Raw genomic sequence first — 18,624 nt, forward strand, 5'->3', positions numbered from 1 at the left:
CCAGAATAGAAACAAGGGCCCTATCTGGTAACTGGGCCCAGCTGCCGCCATCCCCAACTGGTCAGGGAGGCCAACGGGGACGGTGCGGGGAGATGACTGCCAGGGTATTTTTCTTTCTTTTGTTTCGCTTTTGCTTTTGCTTTGTTTTGTGTTTTTTTTGCTTTAGTTGGTGCACATACCCCCCTGGGCAACAAGGAGCAGCTTGCATGACTGGGTAGGTGTATAAATATGTTTTATTTTTTGTACATCTTCTGACTGAAGTATACTTTTTCAAATAAAAAAAAAAATCTGTTCTTATCAGCGTTAATATCTGACATGTCCTTTACTTAAAGGCCCTGTGTTAACCTGATTTTTAGAGCAGGAATTGGCACAGGGGCTTGCTCCATCCTCTCCACGCATCATCCTGGTATTGCAGTGTTTCCAGGAATGGTGCACTCTCATTAAACCAAGTTTAAAAAACAGCCTGATCAACACTCGAAGGAGGGTGTCTCGACCAGAGACATCAGACTTCCTGTTCCTTCAGTTTTACTTGGCCTGTTATCTCAGATTGTCCATCTGCTCAACACTCTGGAACCATAACAGCCCTTCAGCCCAACAAATCCACACCAAACCTCAGAGCATCGCAGCCAGGCCTATAACCCACCTGAACTACCTCTCCCTAAACACTACAGGCAATTTAACATGGCTAATCCACCTAACCTGCACATCTTTGGACTGTGGGAGCACTCTGAGGAAACGCACAGACACAGGGAGAATGTGCAAACTCCACACAGGCAGTCAGTCACCCAAGGCTGGAATCAAACACGTGTCCTGGTGCTGACACCAAAAGTGCTTTCTCTCAGTCCTCTCACCCAACCTTCTCCAACTATGCTTGTTCCAAGGTACCTGTTAATCTCTCCTTTTCTGCATGTTCAGCACTTGTTCTGAATGTTAGTGCCTCATCCCTGGTACATGCCGCATCTTCCCACCAACACCATCCCTGAAAATCCACACATGGCATCAGAAGTAAAAGAAAATAGCCTGCCAACACTACCTCATTACAAATAGCATTTCAGAATTTAAAAAAAAGATGAAGCTATCGAAGTATTCACTCGTTTTGACTCTGATGATGACGACTTGGGACGTATTGAACTAGAGATTTTGGAAACACTGAGCCAGGAAACGATACAGTGTATACAAATGCACATTTTTCATTTGAGTACAACAGCAACCAAACAAGTGTGCATGTGACTGCTTTATTTTTCACCATTCCTGTGAGGTTAATCAGATTACCACCTCTCACATTAGCCAGACCAAGAGATATTTGCAAATCTAGCAAAATGAGCTAGAAGTTAAACAAAAATGCTATATCAAGATGCAGAATTGCCTGTCCAAAGTACATTCTTGCTGTCAGAACTCTACAAGCTTTTCAGCACCCGAGACGTGTTCTGCCACAATATCTCTGCCTTTCCCTGGCATTTTTGCACTTCATAGTCTCAACTAGAACCTAATGTCTCACAGTGCTCCTGTCTTGCCTGGCGTTTATCACAGGCATAAGCCAGGCAGCTTAGCATTGTTATTACCAGCAGTCAGTCAAGGGCTACAGCTTAATCAAAAGTGAAAGTGACCATCAACCAGTTTGAACTGTTGGTTGTCAAATAAATTAAGACAGAGATAAATGTATTTGCAGGAGTTTTTTTTTTAAATTAATTTTTAAAACTTCATTCATGGGATCTTGATATCCCTGGATAAGAATGGCAGTTTCCTTCCCTAAAAGACATAGGTTTTTCCAACAATGAAAACAGATTTACAGTCATCATTAGATTCTTAGTTCAGATTTTTTTGTTTAAACTCAAATTCTACCATCTGGAATGGTGGGTTTCAAACCTAGGTCCCCAGACCGTTATCTCAGTCTCTGTGGAGTAATGGACAGAAGAATAAATAGAAAATAAACCAAGACATCGTGTGATATCCAGTGTATATGTATTCATCATGAGATCCATCACTGCTATGGACAACAGGTAAGGATCTGAGGAGAGTGCATTTCCCCCGGACAGAGTCACAATGGTCACCAGGTTTCATAGCTGATTGCATTTTCCCAATCAGGGATTATAGTACAGGACTCATCCCAATCTTTTGTTTCGATTTAAAACTTTCATTTTGTGGATGAAAATCAAAAGGAAAGATTGCATTGTTTCCAATAAACAAATATCTATTAAAAATTGAAACATGTCTGTGGAGAGCAATAGAATCTGTAATGGTAAAGGTGTGCAGACATGTTGACCAAGCATAACTAACAAATAAAGGGCCATCGAGATCATCATAGAATTCCTACAGTGTGGAAGACGGCCATTCAGTCCACTGAGTCCACACGAACCCTCCAAAGAGCATCCCACCCAGTCTCACACCCTACTCTGTCCTTGCATTTTGCATACGTGACACTATGGGCAATTTAGCATAGTCAATCTACCCAATTTGCATATTTTTTGGACTGTGGGAGGAAACTAGAGCACCTGGAGGAAACCCACGCAGGCAGGGTATGGGTAAGAGACTCTTCATAAGTTCAGTGTGGACTTGATGGGCTAAATGGTCTGCTTCCACACCGGAGGGATCCTATGGTCTCCAGAAGCAAGCCCAAAAAACATGGTTAGTATAAGCTAACAGCAGAATCAAAAACCAACTTCACAGTTACTCAGAAATTTGCTGCTAGTTAACCAGTCCTGATGAACCAGGAAATCCCTTTTCACGTACTGTGCGGGTGGATAGTCTTTCGTCAGTGTGAATGTGTCGATGTGTCATGACAACTTGACTATTTCCAAGCTCTACCTTACAGATACACAACTGATATTAACATTTTATCCACAACACCAGTACCTTTAATTGAACTGGGATCAGTAACATCAGTACAAACAGCCCAAAACCATGGTTCATTTGATAGTGAGAGTGACAGCAAAATCCTTCAGCTGTGCTTCTTTGTGAACTCACTGGTGTGTTAGCAGTTTGGATGACTGAGTGAATGCTTTCCCACATTTAGAGCAGGTGAATAGTCTCTCTGTGTCACTGAGCTGGTGTAAGGACATTTCAGATGAATCTTCACAGATCATGTGCATTTCTCCCTGCTGTGAGAACTGCTTTTTCCTTCAGTGTTCAAAATCCTGAGGTAATTGAGTTGTGATAAACAAAGTGACTGTCAGATCTGGATGTGTTCCTGTTTGAATTCTCCAACTGTAGACGAAGCTTTCAAACAGAGAGCAAGTGCAGTAAGCGAGGAACCAGAAGAACACACAGATTGTGAAACTGAGAAATCCTCTGGACATTTGTGGAGCGACACTTGGGGAATATGCTGGATTATCATTAGAACAAATTCATAAATAAATATCCTCCAGGTAAGGGATCCAGTCAGTGTTTGCACAAAACTCCTGAAAGAGAGGTGGGAGAGCCAGGGAGGAAGGACAGGCATTGTATAGATCTGTAACTCAGTCTTTCAGAGGGATCGAAAGACTAAGAACAGTGCAGGAGTAAAATTGTGGAAATCTGAAATGAAAACAAAAAATGCTTAGTCAGAGTTGGACACCACGAAACAATCCCTTTGGTCCCAGTTGTCCAAGCTGACCAGATATCCCAAATTAATCTAATCCCATTTGCAAGCATTTGACCTACATTCCTCTAAACCCTTCCTGTTCACATGCCCATCCAGATGCCTCTCAAATGTCATAATTGTCCCAGCTTCCACCAGTTCCTCTAGCAGGTCATTCTACACAGGCACCACCCACCTTCCTTGTTAAAAAATAAACTTTCCCTCTCAGCTTAAACTGGCTACTCACCCTATGCCCACCATAATTTTATTAACTTCTATAAGGTCACCTCTCAGCCTTCAATGCTCCAGGGAAAACAGCCCCAGTGTATTCAGCCTCTCCCTAGAGCTCAAAATTTCCAACTCTTCCAACATCCTTGTAAATCTTTTCTGCACCCTGCCAAGTTTAACAGCATCATTCCTACAGCAGGGAGACCAGAACTGAACAGTATTGCAAACGCAGCATAATCAATGCCTTATTCAGCCTATAACATGACCTCCCAACTCCTACACTCAATGCACTGACCAATAAATGCAGCATAGCAAATATCATCTTCACTACCTTCTGTACCTACAATCCACCTTCAAGGAACTGTGCACCTGCACCCCAAGGAGTCTCTGTTGTGTAACAGTCCCCAGGGCATCATCAGTAACTGTTTAAGCACTGCCCTGATTTTCAATATCATAATGCAATATCTCGCATTTATCCAAACTAAACTGATTTCTGGCACTCCTCGGCCCATCGGATTAAGTTCCCATTGTACTTGGAGGCAAACTTCTTTGCTGTTTACTACACCAACAATTTGTGTCATCTGCACACTTACTAACCATTCCTCTAAAATTCCTTCCACATGATTTGTATCAACGACAAAAAGCAGTGGACCCAGCACCGATCCTTGCAGCACACTGCTGTTCATAGTCCTCCAGACTGAAAAAATAGACACCACCCCCCCCCCCCCCACCCATGATCTTGTCTCCGACTTTCATGCCAATTTTGTTCCAAATAGCTAACTCTCCCTGGATTCCATTTGATCTAATCTTGCTAACCAGTCTGTCATGTGGAGCTTTGGTGAATGCCTTGCTGAAGTCCATGCAGACAATGTCCACTGCTTTGACTTCTTCAAAAAACTCAGTCAAGTTAGTGAGACAAGATTCCCCACTCTCAAAGCCATGTTGACTATCCCTAATGAGTCTTTGCTTCTCTAAACACATGCAAATCCTGTCCCTCAGAATCCCCTCCAGCAATTTACCCAACACTGACATCAGGCTCAACGGTCGATGGTCCTCCGGCTTTTCCTTAAAGAATGGCACCACATTAGCCACCCGGCCTTCTGGCACTTCACCAGTGTCTATCAGTGATGCAAATATCTCAGCAAGGGACCCAGCGGTAGTACATGTTCCAGGACATCAAAAGGGAAATTCCCTGAGGCCTCACCACCCTCTGTTTGTGGGTAACACCTGATCAGGTGCCAGGGACCTATCCACCTTTATGCAGTTTAAGATGTACAGCACCTAGACCACTGTAATATGGACACTTTTCACAACTCATTATGTCTCCAAGCTCTCTAGCTTCCATATCCTTCTCTGCATTAAATACTCATGTGAAACACTTATTTACTACCTCAGCCTCTTGTCTTTTTTTAAATATGTCTTTCTCCTCTCATCTTACACGTGTCCCCTTGTCTTGAAATCGCCCAACCCTAGGGAAAAAAGCCCTTAATAGCAACATAATCTGTGCCCTCATGATTTTATAAGCCTCTGTAAGGTCACCCCTTAACCTCCTATGCTCCAGTGAGAAAAGTCCTCGCTTTGGCAGTCTATTTTAATAATCAAGCCCACCATTCCTGGCAACATCCCAGCAAATCTTTTCTGACCTGTCTCCAGTTCAATAATAACATCTTTCCTGCAACAGAGTGACCAGAACTGCACACAATACCTCAAATGAAGTTTCACCATGTCCTGTACAATCTCAACATAACATCCCAACTCCGAGACTCCAAAGGTTGAGCAACGAAGGAAAGTGTGCGAAACAACTTATTAACCAGCCTGTCTACCGGTCTCCATAAACTTCAAAGTAGTATGTACCTGAATCTCCGCATTTCTCTGTTCCACAACATTACCCTGGGTGCAACCATCAACTGTGTACATCCTACACTTGTTCATTTTACCAAAATACAATGTCTCACATTTATTCAAATTGAACTTCATCCTCCACTCCTCAACCCATTCAGCCAATTGATCAAGATCTCGCTGTCATCTTAGCTAACCTTCACTAACCACTATAAACACCATTTCTAGCATCATCTGCAAACTTATTAATTTTGTCCCTTAAATTCTCTTCCAAATCATTTATGTTAACGAGAAACAAAGAAGTGGACCATGTACCGATTGCTGTGGAACACAGCTGGTTACAGAACTCCACTCTGAAAAATCCTCCAGCACCATCCTCCTACAACTCAGCCAATTCTGCTTCCAATTAGCAAGCTCTTCCTGAATCACATGTGATCTCACTTTCCTCATCAGTCTAGCATGTGGAACCCTGTCAAAGGCTTCACTCTCATTCTAGAGGTGATGCAAATCTGACCCAATTCCCTTGCCATTTGTCCAACGCCCTCTTGATCATGCCTTAAAAAGTTAATCCCAACTCTCTTTTGATCAGAACTGCTAAATCTGCATCCAGCTGCCATTCAGACTGTTCCAGGTCCTGGGAACTTGCTGAGTCAAGTAATCTTCACATTTTCACCCTGCATTATTTGCCAATTATCTGAGTGTTGTATTCTGCGGTTACCAACGTTGACATGGTTAATAATTTTTCTCTCTCTGCAAACTAATATCCTGGAAACAAATCTACAACTCGACAAAATCATTGCTAATTAGCCCCAAGGAGAATTATCTCAGCTTCGTCTAGCTCTCTCCAAACCAGAAACCCATCATAATTTTAATTTACTTATGGGATATCTGGGCAAAGACCACTAATATTGATTGCCCATTTTTATTTGATTTGGAGAAAGTGATGGTGAACCACTTCCTGCGACTGCTGCACTCCACGTGCTGTAAGTACACCTCTGCGCTGTTTAGACGATAATCTGCCCTGAAGCCTCACCACCCTTTCTATCACAGGAATCATACCTCAAACCTCACTACCCTCCCTATCATGAGAATGACCCTCAAGCCTCACGACTTGCACTATTGCAGCCATCACCTCGAACCTCACCACCCTCACGACCTGCCTATCGTTGGAATCCCTCTCTAGCCTCTGAATTCTCACCATCTCTGTAGATTCCTCCAGTCTCACAAACCTCACCTCTAATCTCCTCCAGATTTCAAGGTGAGAGGGGAAAGTTTAAGGGGGATATGTGTGGTAAATTCTTTACACAGCAGGTGGAGTGTGCCTGGAGCGCACTGCCAGCGGAGGTGGTAGAGGTGGGCACGATAGCATCATTTAAGATGTATCTAGACAGATACATAAATGGGCAGGGAACAGAGGGATACAGATCATTGGAAAATAGGTGACAGGTTTGGATAGAGGATCTGGATTGGCATAGGCTTACAGGGCCGAAGGGCCTGTTCCTGTTCTGTAATTTTCTTTGTTCTTTGTTCAACACCCTCCGTCTCTCTAAATTCCTCCAGCCCATATAAACTTCCTCAGCTCTAATTGTCTTTACCCTCACAAAGCTCCCTTTGTTTGACATCTAATCCAGCCTCACAATCCTCACCATTTCTGTAACCTCCTCCAACCTCACTTTTCCGGACATTTGAAATCTTCTCCAGTCTCAGAACCCTTCCAGTCTCACAAATCTCAATATGTCCCTTCCTCGAATACAGTCCTAATGATGATGCCCCATTTTTATTCCTCCACTTGATGGTGGCACTTGCAATTTCCTGGGATTCAAGCTCCAGAAATTCCTGGTAAACCACTTCTTCTTTGTACCTCACTTTTCTCCAGAAAACACTGAGCAATCATGAGTCATTCATTCTAATATCTTATTTTCTGAAATGGCTTGAAATATTGCTGGGCATCTTCCTATGTGAAGTGTCTTGGAGGTCTACAGTACAGAAAGAGGCTCTGTGGCCCATTCAGCCTGTGCCAGTTAAAAAACCATTATCTAACTACTCTAATCTAATTTTCCAGCACTTGGCCCATAGACTTGTCTGCATTGGCATCACAAGTGGGCATCTAATTATGCCTTAAACGCTATGAGGATCTCTGTGCCTACCACCCTCAGAGAGAGTGAGGTTCAGTGCCATTGTCACAGCATGATGACATCACAGACAGGAACAGAGACGAGCTGAGTCTGTGCAAACCAAAGATCCCCCACACACTGAAGGACGGGAGGGTCCCTGATAGGGGACAGAGGAGATTTAACAGAATGGTTTGTAGGAAGAGGGTTTTTAGTTGCACGGTTAGGGCTGTTTTTGTTTTACATTATTCTTTCATGTGACTTGGGTGTTGCTGGTACATATTGAGAATATCCATCTACAATAGATGAACTCTCCTTCTCAACCTCTCCCCTTGCCTGGGGTGTGGTAATCTTCAGGTTAAACCAGCCCTATGGTCAAGTAGGACTACAGTGACATTACCTTTGACACAGTGATGCCACTGTGCCTCAGTGGTGTAGAGGGGAATGTTGAATGTGGTGGATGGGACACCACTCTGACACAGTGCTTCATCTGGAGGATGTTCACTTTCTTTCATATTGTCAGGGCTGCACTGATGCAGGGAAGTGGAAAATGTTTCAACATCCATTCATGGATGAGTTCCTTATCGACAGCAAACAAAGTCAGTCATTGGGGAATCAGGTGTTTGGGGAAACAGATTATTCTCCTTGTAACAAACGGTTTTGAGGGGACCTTTGACAGAGATGTTTACAAAAGATATACATTACAATGATAAAACGTACACCCACTCATCAACTGACCAGACAAATGATTACAGGACATATATTGAAAGTTTACGGGACGATCTATCGAGAGATGGGGTGATTTAAAAGAGAAATTTTACGTGGCAAATGGGAGATGAGCAGGAACACAATACTCATATAATGCGAATATCCAGGTCCTGATGAATTGAGTAATTCTGTCAGAGTTTGGTGTTACAATTATTGAGCTTCCCACCTGAAAGTCCACTTGTAATATCCTGTAACACAAATTCATAAAATCCATCAGTCAGTCCGGTTAGAAATTCACACCATCCCCTCCTCCTGGCCGAGGATAACTGTGCATTGTTCCTGCTACACATTATCCCTTGTGGAGGTCAGCAGTTGATTCAGGGGGAAATGTATTGGGGTTTCTAGGAATTTCCACCTTGGGACTTCATGTCACTAAACAAATCAGCAGGTTTTTGACACATGGCAAAGAAAGCCCGAGAGTTAGTGAGATGCAGACAGCTGGATTCGCTTCCTATTCTTTCCTTCTGTGCTGCTGCAGTGCCACAATGAGACAATGGGCTGGAAAAGCTGATGCAGCTTGATGGACAAGTTGTCTCGATTCTGAGCAATGGACAGTAAGCTTCTGGTCATTCAAAAGAATGTCCCTTAAAAAGATAGCAATTACATATGCGCCATGTTGCCCAGTGCTCCCAACAAAAAGAATGAGGGAGGATCTCAAAAAAAGGGGGATAACAGTCAAGTTCCATGAGGATTACGGTTTATGGAGAGACATTGATAAATGGGCGACAAGTTGGCAAATGGAGTACAACTGTGGGAAAATGTGAAGTTGTTCATTTGAGGAGACAACCAAAGAATACAGTGTTGTTTAAAAGGTAAAATCTGTGGAAAACTGTAACACAACGGGACTCAGGAATAATTGTGCAGGAAACACAAAGCGAGCACACAGTTGCAACAGGTAATCCGGGAGGGTAATGGGATGTTAGCCCTTATGTCAAGGTGTTTGCAGTATAAGAGTTTGGAATACATGTCTTAGGGCAATGTACAAATTGCTGGCAAGACAACATCTGGGAGGAATGCGAGCAGCTTTTTTGGTCCACTTATTCGCGCAAGTATATCACTTCACGGGAGGCATTTCAGAGAAGATGGACTAGCATGATCACTGGTTTGGAGGGACTATCATTTAAGTTAAGACTGAACAGGCCTGGAATCTACTATTTAGATTATTGAAGATGGAGAGACAAGCTAATTAAAAATATAGGATTCTTAAGTGGGTTTACAGGATAAATGCTGAAGGGATATTTCCCATCATGGGAGCAGATTCCTGATCAGGCAGACAATAGAGGGTAGTCTTTTGGAATCGTCAAGTTTAAGGCAACACAGACATGGGTAAGGGGTTTCGGTCACAAATGAGCTGGAGTGAGGTGGAGAGGAGGAGCATTTTAGAGATTGAAATTTCTGACATGTGATTGAGAAGATGTATGTTAGGGTGTTCATCATGAGGCCAGATGTGAGAACATTATTGAGAAGAGTGCAGTTCCACCTCAGACAGTTCCCAGCGAGAGGGATGGATTCAGTACAGTAGTAAGAAAAAGTAATTTGTAATAATAACTGACAGGAACATGTTTAACTATCACAAAGTGTTATTGGAGGAAATTTCAGCTAATCAAGTAGTGGAAGTATGATAAGCAGTTTTATAATTGAGTAACAGTGGAGCAAAGGAGAGTGATGAGGGGGGAGTGAGATCTGAACATTGTAGAATACATGCAAAACCTGACAGTGCTTGTGGAAGACCTCGCCTCCTGGCAGTATGTCGGTGAGAAACAGGATGGACCAAGGATAGACCCTTGAGGGACAACGACGACATTGATTTCAGGCAGGAGTGGAGATGGAGTGGGATTTTCCAATGACGGTGAGGTCAAACATTGGTTTTAAACAGAATGGGTGAGAAGGACATAACCAGAAAAGAGAAGCAGACAGAACAAGTAACAATATCTGCGAATTGGCATGGGTGGGGGAAAGAGCGAGAGAGCGAATATTTGGAGTTTAAGAGAATAGGGAAAAGGGTTAGGATAAGTTCTGATAAGGCTTGACATGGGACTGGACAAAGATGCAAGTTTAAGCCTAAAACGAGGAGCAACGTGCCAGGCAATTTGGTTTGGTGGGCTCGTGGAAGAGAGGGAAGCAGCAGAGGCAGTTGATTGGATTGTCTCAGTCTTAGTGGCATAGAAACTCCACGTGTCTCCCTCACTTGCTGTTGCAGGGGAGGATGGAGGAGACAGGATGATGGACAGCGTTTTGCAAAGAAACAAAGCCTGCATTGGTGATATTAACTTTTATCTAGAATATTAAAATGTACGACAGAAGTCTGGGTCGAATCCCATCGCAGCAAATGGAGGAATTTGAATTCAATTTAAAAAAGACTGGAATTTAGTATCAGCTGTTGCCGTAGAACCATTGCTAATGGCAGAAAACAAAAACAAAAACAAAAAAAATCTAATGTCCTTCAGGGAAAGAAATTTGCCAACCAAGCCACTCAGTTGCAAAATCTCAACAAAGGTATGAAGCTGGGTGGCCCACTTGGCATCTACCAAAGCACGAGGAAAGACAACTGCAGAATTAGTCCTATCGACCACACAAATTCCTCTTTACTCATATCTGGGAGCTAGCGGCAAAACTTGGAGAGGTGACTCAAAGTCGAGACAAGAAACAGCATCAGACTCATGGAAACTAACCTTACAGACAACGACACATCACCACTGTCCTCAGTGAAGGCCTGTCCCACGAGCAGGACAGACCCGGCAGACGTGGCAACACAGTGCTATTCTGACCGGATTATTTGTCCTGAGAGGACTCGACATCGACGCCTGGAAGTCTCATGGCTCCTGCTGGTTACCATGTATCATCCTTCCTCGGTTGATAAATTGGCAGCATTATTATTGCTAGATTATTAATCCAGAGACCCAGATAGCATTCTGCGGACTTGGGTTCGAATCCTGCCATGGCAGATGGCGAAACCTGAATTAAGTAATTATCTGGAATTACGAGTCTAATGACCATGAAACCATTGCTGATTATCAGGGAAGACTCATCTGGTTCATTTGCATCCTTTTGGGAAGAAAATCTGCCATCCTTACCTGGTCTGCAATACATGTAACTCCAAACCCACAGCAATGCGGTTGACTGTTAACTGCCTTCTGGTCAATAAACACTGGTCCAGCTGATGATTTCCACATCCCAAGAGTGAATTTTAATTGGAAAAAAAAAACTCCATGTTGAACAGCACTTGGAGGAAGCACTGAGAGTGCAAATGGCACTAAATGTACTCCGTGTCCACCATCAGGAGTAGTTTGCAGCAAGGATTACCAATCAAGCTGGACAGGTCCCAAAGGAAAAAGCTGCCTGGCTGGGACTGCAGCAGGTGGTGCCACAACCAACAGAAGGGAAAAACATAGCTGGTCTCATCGTCACAAATTTCCCAGCTGCAGATGCATCTGTCCGTGACAGGATTGATAACAGCGACCAGCGCGTAGTCCTTGGAGACAAAGCCTCATCTCAAACTTGAGAATACCCCCATTGCATGATAATAAAATGTGAGGCTGGATGAACACAGCAGGGTCAGCAGCATCTCAGGAGCACAAAGGCTGACTTTTCAGGCCTAGACCCTTCATCAGAGGAGATGCTGCTGGCCCTGCTGCGTTCATCCAGGCTCACATTTTATTATCTTGGATTCTCCAGCATCTGCAGTTCCCATTATCACTGACACAATACCCACCATTGCGCTGGGTGGCACGAACTTCAGCTGAAAGAGACAGACTTGGAACAGACACAGGAACTCAAAACCAGATATCTAGGAGGCTTTGTGGACATCAACAGCAGAACTTAATCCAGCACAGTCTGTAACCTTGTGGCTTGGCATATCCTACAGACAACCATTAGCATTGATCCAAGGGATCAACACTGGTTGAATGGATAGTATCGGAGGGCATGCCAAGAGCAGCACCAGGCATACCTAAAAATAAGGTGCCAACCTCAAAACTACCAAACAGGACGATCTGCATGCCAAATAGCATAAGCAGCAAGAGTTAGAGCTGAGCCACCCCGAACCAATAGATCAGATGTAAGCTCTGCAGTTCTGCCACACCCAGTTGAGAATGGTGATGGACAATTAAGCAACTCAATGGAGGAAGCATGCCAAAAATCCCCATCCTTACAGACAGAGGAGCCCAACCTATCCACGCAAAAGATAAGACTGCAGCAAATTTCAGCCAAAAATGCCAATTGGATGATCCATCTCACCTTCTCCAGAGGTCCCCGACATCAGAGATGTGAGTTTTCATCCAATTTGATTCATTTCAAATAATATTAATAAATGAATGAAAGGTTACAGACCCTGGCAACACTCTGGCAATAGTACCGATGACTAGTGCTCTAGAGCTTGCTAGCGCCAAGCCAAACTGTTTCAGTCCTGCTACAGTGCTGGCATCTATTGACAATTTGGAAAACTGCCCAGGTCTGTTCAGCACAAAATCACAGCAAATCCAACCCGACCAATTTCCCCTCAAGCAGTCTACTCTCTATCATCAGGAAAGTGATGGAAGGTGTTGTCAACAGCACTATTAAGCAGCACTTACTCAGCAGCAACCTACTCAGTGACACCCAGTTTGAGTCATGGCGAGCACTCGGTTCCTGATCTTATTACAGACTTGATCCACAAACAGCTGAATCCTGAGGTGAGGTGAGGGTAACTGCAGAGTCCTGCACCAAAACCACTTACTTCCACTTCAGTGACAATGACCCGACAGTGACACCTTAGTTTCAGCTCATCTGCTGAACCTCTCATCTATTCCTGTGTTACCTCTAGACTTAACTATCCAAACTCACTGCCAGTCGGCCTCCCACATTCAATGTCCTTGTAACCTCAAGAATACCTAAAATTCTGCTGCACACAAGTTCATTTGTACCAAGACCTGTTCACCCATCACTGCTGTGCTCCCTGACCCACAAAGGCTCCTATTTATAAAGCAACAATTTAAAATTCTCACCCTTGATTTAATTCCTGGCTGTGATGTGCCCTATCTCCCTGCACCAGACAACCTTTAAGACTTCAACAACTCATTTAGTTTCAGACTCAAGTGTGTTTAATCATTGCTTCACTACTGGAGGCTGTTTCTGCAGTTGCCAGGCAACATGGTCTGGAATTCCCATGATAAACCTCTTAGGTTTGCATTCCTTCTTTAAGATAGTCATAAAAACCTGCAAATTTAGTTACTTTTTGGTCACCTGACCTAATATGGCCTTACGTCAAAAGTTTCTTGATAATATTTTTGTGAAATTATAAAACATGATAAAAATACAAATTGTTTGTTGATTTGGACATACACCATTAGCTCTCCAGTATTGCTAGATGAATGATCTATAACTTCTCAAATGGCCGCATTGTGGGAGCACCTTCATCATACAAACTGCAGTAGGACACGAAAGTTAACCTTCTCCACAGGCAACAGGGCTTTGGCGACGATTGCTGGTATCTGTGGAAGGAGAAACAGTAAATGTTGCAGAAGTGCGAAATGAATGACAGAATAAAAACGCTGTCTAATTTGATGGTCTGAAATGGAAGAAAAATGCACTCTCTTTCTGGGAAAATATTTCCTGACTGTGAAAGATACCATTCAAAAATTAATCTGGTAAGAGAGCAGCACATGGTGAGGGGGTGGGGAGCAGTGGAAAATTTATTGACAAAAAAGATATAAGGAAGTAACAGTAAAACACTACAGAGATCAAATATATCCATCATTAGAGACTGAAGAGATTAAACACCGACAAAGGTGATCAGGGAGCACAGAAGTGACTAAGAGCAGTGCGAGCTGCTATTATCCCACACTCTGGGAACAAAATCCAGAAGAAACAAACATTACTCTTGGATAAGAGATAATAGGAACTGCAGATGCTGGAGAATCCAAGATAACAAGTTGTGGAGCTGGATGAACACAGCAGGCCAAGGAGCAGGAAAGCTGACGTTTCGGGCCCAGACCCTTCATCAGAAATGGAGGAGGGGAAAGAGGTTTCTGAACTAAATAGGGAGACAGATCAAAGATGGAGAGAAAAGATATGTGGAGAGGAGACAGACAAGTCAAAGAGGCAGCACGGAGCAGGTAAAGGTGAGTATCGGTGGGGAGTTAGGAGGTGATAGGTCAGTCCAGGGAGGTGGGATGAGGTTAGTAGGCAGGAAATGGGGGTGCAGCTCGAGGTGGGAGGAGGGAATAGGAGAGAGGAAGAACAGGTTAGGGAAGCAGAGACAACCTGGGCTAGTTTTGAGATGCAGTTGGGGGGAGGGGAGATTTTGAAGCTTGTGAAATCCACATTGACACCATTGGGCTGCAGGGTTGCCAGGCAGAATACGACTTGCTGTTCCTGCAACCCTCGGGTGGCATCATTGTGGCAGTGCAGGTGCCCCACGATAGGCATTTCGTCTGAGGAAAGGGACGTGGAGTTGATTTGGTTCACGACTGGGAGGTGCAGTTGTTTATTGTGAACCGAGTGTAGGTGTTCTGCAAAGCGGTCTGCAAGTCTCCACTTGGTTTCCCCAATGAAGAGGAGGCCACAACGGGTACAGGGGATGCAGTATAACACATTAGCAGATGTGCAGGTGAACAACTGCTTGATGTAGAAAGTCTTCTTGGGGCTTGGGATGGGGGTGTGGGAGGAGGGAGGTGGTGTGGGGGCAAGTGTAGCACTTCCTGCGTTTGCAGGGAAGAGTGCCAGGTGTGGCAGGGCTGGAGGGGAGTGTGGAGCGGACAAGGGAGTTACGGAGAGTGTGGTCCCTCCGGAAAACAGGCAAGGGTGGGGAGGGGAAAGTGTCTTTGGTGTTGGGGTCGGATTGCTGATGGCAGAAATGTCAGAGGATGATGCGTTGGATCCAGTGATTGGTGGGGTGGTATGTGAGGATGAGGGAGATTCTTGTTCGGTTGTGATTGCAGGGACGGTGTGCGAGTTAGGAGTTGCGGAAAAATACAGGAGACACGGTCAAGGGCATTCTCGATCACTGTAGGGGGGTGAGGGTGAAAAGAGGTGGGGGGTGGGGTTGCGGTCCTTGAAAAGGAACATCAGACATACGGGAGTGGAATCCTGGGAGCAGATGCGGTGGAGTTGAAGGAATTGGGAATAGCAGATGGCATTTTTTGAGGGCAGTGGGTGGGAGGTGGTGTATTCTAGGTAGCTGAGAGAGAGTCGGTGGGCTTGAAATGGATTTTGGTTTGTACACGGTTGCCTACGATGGAAACAGAGGGCCAGGAAGGTGAGAGAGCTGTTAAGAGATGGCTCAGGTGAACTTAAGGTTGGGGTGGTAGGTGTTGGTGAAGCGGATGAACTGTTCGAGCTCCTTGTGGGAGCACGAGGCAGTGCCGATACAGTAATCCATGCACCAGACGAAGAGGTGGGGTTCAGGGCCAGTGTATGTACGGAAGAGGGATTGTTCCGACAAAGAGGCAGGCAGGCATAGCTTGGGCCCATGCGGGTACCCACGGCCATCCCCTGTGTCTGTAGGAGGTGGGAGGAGTTGATAGAGAAGTTGTTGAGGGTGAGGACAAGTTCACCTAAGCGCATAAGGGGGTCAGTAGAGGGGACCTGGTCAGACCTGCAGGACAGGAAATAGCACAGGGCTTTTAGGCCATCTGGACGGGGAAATGCAGGTGCTGATGTGGTATACTGCATCCGCTGTACCCATTGTGGCCTCCTCTACATCAGGGAAACCAAGCAGAGGCATGGGGGCCACTTTACAGAACACCTACCCTCAGTTCACAATAAACAACTGCTCATCCCCGCCTCCCTAACCTGTTCTTCCTCTCACCTATCCCCTCCTCCCTAGACTGACCTATCCCCTCCCCACATCCCCACCTGCACTCACCTTAACCTGCTCCATCCCCACCTCTTTAACTTGTGTCTCCTCTCCACCTGCCTCCCCCTCTCTCCCTATTTATTTCAGAATCCCCTTCCCCTCCCCCATTTCTGAAGGGTGTAGGCCCGAAAACGCCAGCTTTCCTGCCCGTCCTGTTGTGTTCCTCCAGCTAGAGACGGCTGCGCATGCGCCCAACTTCACCCCAGCCTTTTCAAAGTTAAACCTGCCGCGCATGCGCCCCGCGGATCATTGCCCCCAATAAAAATGGTGACGGTCACACGGGCCTATCGTCGTCTGAGGCATTGATTGGTTTTCTGCAAACCTGAGTCTGGAAGTTTCAAATGTGTGTTTTCCGACGTGCACTAACTGTTCGTAAAACTTCGAAACCAAGACGAATATCACTTCCCTCCAGCTTTCTGCCGTTTTGCTTTCTTTACCGTGGCCTGCTCTTACCTCAATTGCACAAATCTTGGTCTCAGCGAAGGATATAGGCCCGAAACGCCAGCTTTCCTACTCCTCTGATACAGCTTGACCTGCTGTGTTCATCCAGCTGCACACCGTGTTATCTCGAATTCTCCGGCTTCAGCAGTTCCGGTTGTCTCAGCGACTCTGGACCGCTCGCGTGGATGATCACGTGGTTTTCACTGATCCCGCCCTCTCTTCATTCCGATTGGGCGACATCCGCCCGGTCATTCACGGCACACCTGTGCTTGTATTGGTCGCGCACTGACATCAATCAGCCAGACTTCACTGTGAGCTGGAGCATGCGCAGTGCTTTGTGTTATGTTCGAAGCGAATGATCGTCCTCGCAATGTTGCATTTTGGGACAAATGAGCCTGAGAACTGGATGAGAAAGATTGTTACATTAGCGACCCTGGGGCTTTAATAAGTCGCTCTGAGGAAGGGGCACTGCACCCGAAACGTTAACTCTGTCTTTTTACCTTCACAGATTCTGCCAGACCTGCTGAGCTTTTCCAGCAACTTTGTTTTTGTTTCCGATTTACAGCATCCGCAGTTCTTTTGTTATTTTGTTTAATCAGTTACGATTGAAAAGGCTTCCAGCAGCTCATAGCTAAAGATACTCTTGATACCGCTCTGTCAGCGAATAGAGAAATGGCGGTGAAATAAGGGTAATAAATACAGGTCTAGCAGTCCTCAGGTAAGATGTAAAGGGAATAATTATGAATATGAAGAACATCACGTGGTGAAGTGAGGTGAGTGTTGTTCATATGAACTGTGATTGGGCAGAGAGGGAGGTTAATCAAAAAAGAACAAGCAGAAAAGAGATTCCCAAGTAAGGTCTGTGCAATGGAAAGCAACGAGAATCAGAAGATAAAAGCCCAAGACAGAAGGAAATGTTTGAAGATCGAGGCTGCAAAAAAGTCCAATAAGTTGTTTCACTGCTCTACTGTCTAGTTATTCGCATAAGCAGTATAATCCACATTCACCTGGAAATAGCTGTCTGAGTTTGTCACTGTAGTTTACTTCATAACAGCTAAACTCCACACTTTGTCACAATAAAGCTGACAGTTGGTTCACAAATTAGTTCTGCTGCCAAGTCCTTTACTGTTTGAAAAAGGGTAGAGCTCACATTTAAATAGAGAATGATAAATGTCAATCCAGGCTGGAAGCAAAATCCTATTCCCTCACCACTGACTCCATCCCTGCCCCTGGTACCTGGCAGGTAACACACTGGCCACAGTCATGGTGCAATATTTCACCCCAAGATGAGCTTCCAACCACATTACTCATCCCCACACCCATTATCCCAAAGACCACATCCAATTTCAACCTCAACAGCATCTCAGTTCATCTGCTGCTGAAACTCTCATCCATTCTTTTGTTACCTCTCGACTTAACTCCCCAAACACACTCCCGGCCGGCTTCTTAATTCTACTTCCCTGAAATCTTGAGGTGATCCAAAAATTTGCTGCCCGTGTGTTTACTCTCACCCATTTCAACATCTTAAGTTTTGCCATGCTGTGCTTACTAACATACACATTTTCTGGGTGACAAAGCATCAAGGTATTGAAATTCATATCCTTATTTTGAAATTTTGTCATCACATCTCCTTCATTTGATAGTGCCTCCAGCTGCAAACCCCTCTGAGATATATCTGAAGAAGGGTCACTGGACACAAAACAATAATGCTGCTCTCTCTCCACAAGCACTGCCAGATAAGCTGAGATTTTCATCAATTTCTGTTTGTGTAACTACTTTCAAGCATCTACTGTTCTTTTGCTTTTTCCTTCAAGACATTTGTTCTCCCTGACTTCCAACGTCCAGTA

The 18,624-nt window shown here is 44.7% G+C and overlaps 1 long non-coding RNA gene and 1 pseudogene across 1 annotated transcript; one reads left to right on the forward strand and one right to left on the reverse strand.

The window, feature by feature from the left end:
• The first annotated feature begins 262 nt into the window (after nucleotides 1–262).
• On the forward strand, nucleotides 263–440 carry LOC132210115 (U2 spliceosomal RNA; annotated as a pseudogene).
• Nucleotides 297–17,001, reverse strand: LOC132210084 (uncharacterized). The gene is made up of 3 exons (XR_009446279.1): nucleotides 16,790–17,001; nucleotides 13,822–13,970; nucleotides 297–3,513 (listed from the first exon to the last, which is right to left on the reverse strand). It is a non-coding gene; the product is annotated as an uncharacterized LOC132210084 (long non-coding RNA).
• Between the last annotated feature and the right edge of the window lie 1,623 nt (nucleotides 17,002–18,624).

Source organism: Stegostoma tigrinum, chromosome 10 (assembly GCF_030684315.1).
Source record: "Stegostoma tigrinum isolate sSteTig4 chromosome 10, sSteTig4.hap1, whole genome shotgun sequence".
Classification (NCBI taxonomy): domain Eukaryota; kingdom Metazoa; phylum Chordata; class Chondrichthyes; order Orectolobiformes; family Stegostomatidae; genus Stegostoma; species Stegostoma tigrinum.